Source organism: Callithrix jacchus, chromosome 1 (genome assembly GCF_049354715.1).
Source record: "Callithrix jacchus isolate 240 chromosome 1, calJac240_pri, whole genome shotgun sequence".
NCBI lineage: Eukaryota > Metazoa > Chordata > Mammalia > Primates > Cebidae > Callithrix > Callithrix jacchus.
The window spans coordinates 87,359,961-87,367,830 of record NC_133502.1 but is presented as its reverse complement, the minus strand read 5'-3'; the positions used below and the strand labels follow the sequence as shown (position 1 = coordinate 87,367,830).

General features: G+C 46.4%; 1 pseudogene; it reads right to left on the bottom strand.

Moving 5' to 3' along the window:
* Positions 1 to 6,067: 6,067 nt before the first annotated feature.
* Positions 6,068 to 7,770, bottom strand: LOC100395385 (ubiquitin-conjugating enzyme E2 S pseudogene; annotated as a pseudogene).
* Between the last annotated feature and the right edge of the window lie 100 nt (positions 7,771 to 7,870).

Below are 7,870 nucleotides of genomic sequence, written 5' to 3'. Positions count from 1 at the left end.
TGGTGCCAGTGCAGATGCTGCCTACTGCAGTGTGGAGAATGGATTGGAGGGGTCAGAATGAACATAGTGAGAAGATTCAAAGGCTCCTGCAGGAGTCTAAGCGAGGGACAGGTGCAGATTATAGCTTGGAAGAAGCTGGTAGCTGTGGTGACGATGGACTCTGGCTGTATATGTTGGAGAGACACTTAAAAGGTAAAATTGACAGGTAGTAGCTTAGAAATGGGTTGAATATGAGAGAAAAGGAAGAGAATGTTACAGAGCATTCTTAGGTGTCTGTCTTCTACACTGCATAGACTGGGGCCATTTGTGGAGTCAAGGACCATGAGACAAGGACCAGGTTAACAGAGAAAGATCAGGGGTTCCATCTTCAAAGGACTGGCATTGAAATGATACACAAGGACCCTGAGATTCCGAATCACTTTACTGGACATCTTGTGCATGCAGGAAGATGTCTCAGTCTTGAGCTCAGAGATGCAGGTTGGATATTTAAGAGTGGGAGCATCAGCAGGTTGCCTTGTGAAGAAAGTTCAGGCTGATGAGGGGTGGATCCTGGCCTGAGTCTTGGTGAGCTCCCCATGCCATGATGGGTAGAGAAGGAGCAGCCTAAAAGAAGGTAGATGAGGTAGGGCTATATCAGAGAGACAATGATCAGGGAGGGGCTATTTCAGAGGCACAGAGAGAACATTCAGGAAGGAGGGAGTGGCTGACAGCACTAGGGCTGCTGGAAGACCAAATAGGATGGGGACCACTGATGACCAACACTCATCAGCAGACACTTACAGAGGACCTGCTAAGTGTCAGGCCCTGCAAGCCTCCATTTGTTGTCACCTTCCTGCACGTCTCAGTGTAGGGGATATGTAGGAACCGAACACCTGACGTATACTTTTAAATCCCCCAGCCACAATGCTAGCTGCCAAATCAATGTTAGCAGCTGCTTGCCATGCCAGTTTTTCCAAGGGTCTGGCTGGATGGGGTGGTGTTTTGCATGCAGCCCCTAGACTGGCTGCATAAGGCTGGGGACTTCATAACAAAACAGACACCAGGGTCGTGGTCCCAGAAGACTAGGTCAGTGGGTCAAAGAGAACTAGGCAACTGATTTAAAATAATCAGGTTTTTTTTTTTTTTTTTTTTTTTTTTTTTCCTGGTGCACAGGCAGGGTAGGGAGCCCCTCAGAGGTCTGGGCTGAATTCTGATTCCTCCAAGAGTCAGTGCTTCCACCCTGCACGGGTCACTTGCTGAGCCTCCTTTTCCCGCCATGAGAGATAAGTAGGACGGCAGTTGCCCACTAGGTTGTTGTATTGAATGGGATCCTGTTTGTGGAAGCCTTGGAGTAACGTCTTAAAAGTGTCCCAAGTCCTAGGTGGTTGAGGATGGTGCCACTCAGGCATTAATATGCATGAAGCATCTGGAGATCCTATAAAATGTACATTTGGCTTCGGTCTCCCTGAGTGGGGCTGTGAATCTGCCTTTATAGCACACTCCAGTCTGAGTCAACGCCCTGTCGTGTGAACCACGAGTTCTTTGGGTGGTAATGGTTGATGATATTTGCATGTGGTGTTATGCATGACCCCCTAGCTGAGGTCTTCATGATGTTTGCATCTGATTTGATGACATCATCACAAGACTGCTTCACATTTCAAAAATGGTATCTTCTGCAATACTAATAACCAAAAGAAAAGCCATTCTAACCCCGAGCCAGCAATCATAGAAACAGTGAACCCGGCCGGGCGCGGTGGCTCAAGCCTGTAATCCCAGCACTTTGGGAGGCCGAGGCGGGTGGATCACGAGGTCAAGAGATCGAGACCATCCCGGTCAACATGGTGAAACCCCGTCTCTACTAAAAATACAAAAAATTAGCTGGGCATGGTGGCGCGTGCCTGTAATCCCAGCTACTCAGGAGGCTGAGGCAGGAGAATTGCCTGAACCCAGGAGGCGGAGGTTGCAGTGAGCCGAGATCGCGCCATTGCACTCCAGCCTGGGTAACAAGAGCGAAACTCCATCTCAAAAAAAAAAAAAAAAAAAAAGAAACAGTGAACCCTCCAGCTCTGAGCACTGTGATAATACAAAGCAAGCAGTCCACTAGAGCATCGGCAACAGAAGAATGGAACACTCAGTCAAACTCATAATTGTAAACCACGGCACGAGCAGCATATGTTGCATAGGCATATGAATCAATCAACCCCACCCACTGCAAATACAAGATATTTCAATATGCTTCATTCCAAAGTACTTTTGATTAAAAAGCTTATTTGGGGGTAAATGCAAATTACCTCTAGGTGTGTTCCCTTCAGCCAGCTGTTGAGGAATCTTAAGCGCAAGGGTTCAGCACCCATAGATTTTACTCTGTGCAAGCCCGATGATGCACTGTTTTCTTAGGCAGGGATTTTGAGTATGTCTTTCAGAGCTGCAATTTTCAGCAGCACAGCCAAGGCATTTAAAAGGATGATCATGAGAATGAGATTCAGGTGATTGGAGGTGGTCACAGTTTCACGAAGGGGGTTATTCATATGGGATACAGCCCAGGATGACACGTGCTGGACCTCTTTTAAGTTGATGATGTTTGCAACAGGCACTGACAAGCAGAGTAAGTAGAGAGATGAAATACATTTTGAAATTATGCAGGTAAAGGAAATCATGCTCTCAGGGTTATAGAGAGGGCAGCAGAAAGGGTTTGTGGAGGCCCCAGTATTCCGGAATAGCCTTGACTTCAAGGAGATGGGTCTAATGTCCCCATGGTCATTCCATTATTTGTCACACCAAAACTCTCATTACCATGAGGGGCAGGCACTAACATTTCTTTGTGCTCATGTTGTTTCCAGGCACTTTATGTACTTTTTTTTTTTTTTTGGACGAGTCTTACTCTGTTGACCAGGCTGGAGTGCAGTGGCACCATCTCGACTGACTGCAACCTCCGCCTCCTGAGTTCAAACAATTCTCCTGCCTCAGCCTCCCGAGTAGCTGGGATTACAGGCACATGCCACCAGGCCTGGCTAATTTTTGTATTTTTAGTAAAGATGGGGTTTCACCATATGGGTCAAGCTGGTCTCAAACTTATGACCTCAAATGATCCACCCACCTCGGCCTCCCTAAGTGCTGGGATTACAGGTATGACTTTTTCTTCCTTAATACTTAGGAGGTGGGACTATTGTTATTCCCACTTTGGGATGTGAAAACTGAGGTTCAAAGTCATGTAGTTAGAAGCAACAAGGACAGGATTGGAGTGTGACTGAGCAGCAGGTGGGATTGCATGATACTCTCCCATCTCTGCTCACAGGAGCTTGGCCGAAGACACAGCAGCAGCCTGGCCAGTGTCGTCCCCACTCCCCACTTCTGCCATGTACTGCTTTCCACTGATGGCAGCTCTGCCACACACACTTCTCAGAGGTCACGTCTTGTCTAAGAGCAGTGTCCCTGATGTATTTTAAATAAAAAGTAGCATTTTTAGAAAATGCATACAGTAGAACCCTCGGGTCTGGGTATGTGCATGCATGTGCCCGTGTGTGTGTTTCAGACCCCTTGCACTTCACTACACTTCGAGGAGGGAATGGGGAGGTTATCCCAATCATGACTGATTTCCTTCCAGAATGGAAGTTAATCTGTTTTAGAGAAAATAATGTGGCATTTAATATATACACACAGCAATGAAGTTAAAATTTCATCCCAGTTACACACGCAAAGGAGCAAGACTGACTCCCAACACTGGAGTTTGCCCTCAGTTTTAGCTGCTGTTGTGTCCCCTCTGCACCAAGGACCTCTGTCCATCTCTCCACTGTTTGTTAGTAATGCTGCTGACTCCAAAACGCTTAATCGCTCTCAAAACGGCTCAACTTATAAAGAATTCTGGAGGGGTAAAGATGGAGAATATTTCATGTCAGTATCAAAGAGGAGGTTGTGCTTGTGTCTTCTGGGGCCAGTTTCACAGAAATTTTGTCTCATCTGGCTTTCCAAAGACTCAAATGTTATAAATTATTTGTTCCTTATTGTAGCTTTTGTCCTTTGTGAGAATGTGAAAGCTGAAGTCTTCATTATGTCTTACTAAGAAAGGTCATACTGATTTTTTTCCTGATGGGAGGTGGTGGGTGAGGCAAGCAGAACAGACCGTCTAGGAATAATTTAGACAGAAACCGAAAGGGTGGAAGGGGACTTCAGTAAGCCTCAGAGGAAATAGCCTGGGCTCCCCTTTTCCAGGTAGAATAGGGACAGTTGGGCTAAGTTTGCAGGGAAAGCAAACAGCAAATATAACTTTTTACTGTGGTAGTGATGGTGAAAGAGTCTGAACTTAATCTGAGTGGTGAGTCCATTTTGGGGCTTGACTGTCACATTCAAGCCTTTCTGTCTGTGCACCAAAATCACTGCTTTTGTTTATGTATTTTCTGAAAGGTGCTTCTCATTCTATTGCCCTTTACTCATCAGCATCATCAGTGTGAATATTATGAATGAGTTTTATGCACTGCATGAAATATCATTTCAGAAACATATTCCAAAGCAGGGAACATTAGATAAAATCAACAAGGGTGCGCCGGGCGCGGTGGCTCAAGCCTGTAATCCCAGCACTTTGGGAGGCCGAGGCGGGTGGATCACGAGGTCAAGAGATCAAGACCATCCTGGTCAACATGGTGAAACCCAGTCTCTACTAAAAATACAAAAAATTAGCTGGGCACGGTGGCACGTGCCTGTAATCCCAGCTACTCAGGAGGCTGAGGCAGGAGAATTGCCTGAACTCAGGAGGCGGAGGTTGCAGTGAGCCGAGATTGTGCCATTGCACTCCAGCCTGGGTAACAAGAGGGAAACTCCGTCTCAAAAAAAAAAAACAAGGGTTGGAGAAGACCCATCTGTCCTCTCCACCGCCACCTGGGTGCAAGTTCTCACTGTCTCTTTCTAGACAACCGCAGTAGCTTCATAACTCTTCTTCTTCTTCTTCTTCTTCTTGCCCTGGGTCTCTTCCTGTGAGAAATCTGTGCTGTTCTGCACAGCCACTCTGAGACACAGGCTTGTGGCACATTGTGACTGGGAGTCCTCACCATGCAGCCACGAGATGAGGAAAGAGCCAGTAAAGAGCTTGTCACTTCCACGGACATGTCGTTAGCAAGAACTTGTACACCACTTAACTGTGACAGAGCTTGGGAAATGTCATCCATCTCTGCACCCAGGGAGAAGAGGAAGATGTGGGCATTGGAGAGTACCAGCAGACCCTGCCACAGGGGCCAATCCTTCTCAAGCTGGCCCCAGCCTGCCCTTTTCCTTGTTGCCCTACCCCCAGCCTCAACCATGGGATTGCATGTCTTTGCACATGCTGATGCTCCTGCCCACAATTCTCATCTGCCTCCTGTTCTGGGCATGTTCCACCTGAGCATTTCTCTCCTGTGAAACTGCCCTAGAACACCCAAGTGGCAAAACACTTATCTAAGTGTAATGGGCTGTGTTTTCTCATGAGCCTGTTCAGAAATACACTGCCTTGTATTTGTATAGAATTGTGAAGGATCTTGAAGAGCCCAGACAAATGTTAAAGAATAAAAACAAAGCTGAGGGACTCTCAATGCCAGATTTCAAGATTTACAATAAAACTTTGCTAATTAGGACACTGTGGTATTGGCATAAAGACAAATAGACCAATGGAAGAGGCTGGTGGATCCAGAAATAGCCTGCACATAAATGGTCACAGAATCACACAAAGCCACTCCTGCAATTTAGTGAATGAAGAATGTCTTTTTCAATAAATGATGCTACATCAACTCCATATCTATTTGGAAAATATGAACTAAGCTCTTAGCTCACCCCATTTACAAAAATTAATTTGACATGGATCAATACCTTGTGTTGAAGGTTAAAACAATGATGATTTGAGAATGAAATGTAAGAGAATATCTTCATGACCTTGGGATAGGTCATTTTTTTTTTTTTTTTTTTTTTTTTTTGCTTTTCCAACTTTATTTAGAAAAACAAATCCAGGTCCTAGTGCCCCCTGTACCCTCCCAGACCCCAGCCATAATTTAAATAACTTAGAGACAGAGTTGGAGGGAGTGGACAGGAGAGACTGGGGTTGCAGTGGAAGGAGGAAGAGAGCCCACTACAGCTGCCGCAGTGCCCGCTTCTTGTGCGTCTTTTTCTTGGCCGCCAGCTTCTTGTCTCACTCGCCAGCTTCTTGGCCATGGGACCCTCAGCCCCCGCTGGGCCCCCCTGGGGCCCCAGGATCGTGGAGGAGGCTGCAGTGCAACTGGCTAGGGCACGACCAACTTCGGCCCTGCCATTGGGCCCACCAGCGCCCCTGTGGATCTCTGTGAGCAGACGGGCCTGAGCCGCATACTCCTCATAGTTCTCAAAGAGAAGGCGGCCCGCCTCCTCGTTGAGTGCAGTCTCGGGGTTAGGGTGGATCAGCAGGCACTTGATGGTCAGCAGCACTGTAGGATGCCCAGCGCAGGAGTTTCATGCAGAACAGACCTCCAGCATATGGGGTCCCCTCAGGGCCCGTGATGGTGACCTGGAGGTCGGTGAGGTCCTCCTCGTTGAGAAAGACCTTGATGCCATCGAGTGGGTCTGTGGTCAGTGTCGTCACTTCCTTGTACAGCAGGCTGATGATGTGCGGGGGCAGGTTCTCCACGTTGGAGTTTACGGCTGGGACCGGATGGGGGCGGGTCCCCCCGGCCCCCTTTCTGCATTCTTCGGCCCGCCGGCCGTGGCAGGGGGCCCAACTGCTGCTGCTACGGCCCTGGCGAGACCCCGGCGGCCCCGCTCAGCTCCCGGCTGCCTCTGACACCTGCCACTCACAGCGTCCAACGACCCGCCACCCCGGTGCCCAGCCGCACTGAGCCCTTTTTTTTTTTCTCCCAAATGAAATAAGTTTGTTGTTTAATTGCACCCCAAAGCAAATTCTCTCAGTACAAAGTAACTACTACATACATACAAAATGCATGTTAATGTAATAATTTCCCTGGCTCATCCAATGTACAATGCATAGCAAAGACTACGATTTGGGGCTAGTGTACACGATGTAAGAAAATAACTCTCCAAGTTTCAAAACCTGCTTCTTATACAACACTCAGGTCATCAGGTCGTATTTACTTCTTGGTAGGATGTTGCACTGTCATTTATCAATCTACCTCACAACGTACATTACCGAATGCCGATTTGAGGAACTAGAGATAAAACTTTAGTTCTATATTTAATTGGCTGAATAAGGTAATTACAAGTAAGTTTGCTTTACCTTCTGTTGAAGACCTCTTTACAGCCTCAGCACCTAACAATATCTATCAGGCTCCAAGAATGCTCATCAGGTGAAATGATGGCACAACATTTAAAAAAGGAGCCAATTACTTCACCTTAAGTCATTCAGAGCCAAACATCTGTAGAATGACCGAAATCAAATCTTTATTTTTATAAATGTATAAATGTGATCGAAATGTGTCCACCACTAGTTTTTTCAAGAAGAAACATGCTATAAATAAGCAAACTACCTCTGCTCACTGATGTGTATGGACTCCCTAGATGTCTCATTGGGCTTAATTACAGACCACCCACAGTAATAGATTTTTAGTTCAATGTGTAGCATGGTGTTAAGCCATTTTAGCTTTTGCACATACATGTTGCTCTTCTGGCTGATAATGGAAAAATGTGCAGCATTACACTGCTAAGCTAGGTTGCATCCCTCCGCTTAAATGGCATCAATATCAATGTCGTCATCCTTGTTGTCAGACTTCACGATTTCAAATTTCGGTACACTGGCAGTCTTCGAATACACCACCTCAATGTTCTCACCTTCATCATCTTAGACATGACCCATAAGCATTAACAATAAAGAAAACAGTGATACATTAATCTTCATTAAAATTAACAAATTCTACTCCTTGAAATACACTATTGAGTGAAAAGACAA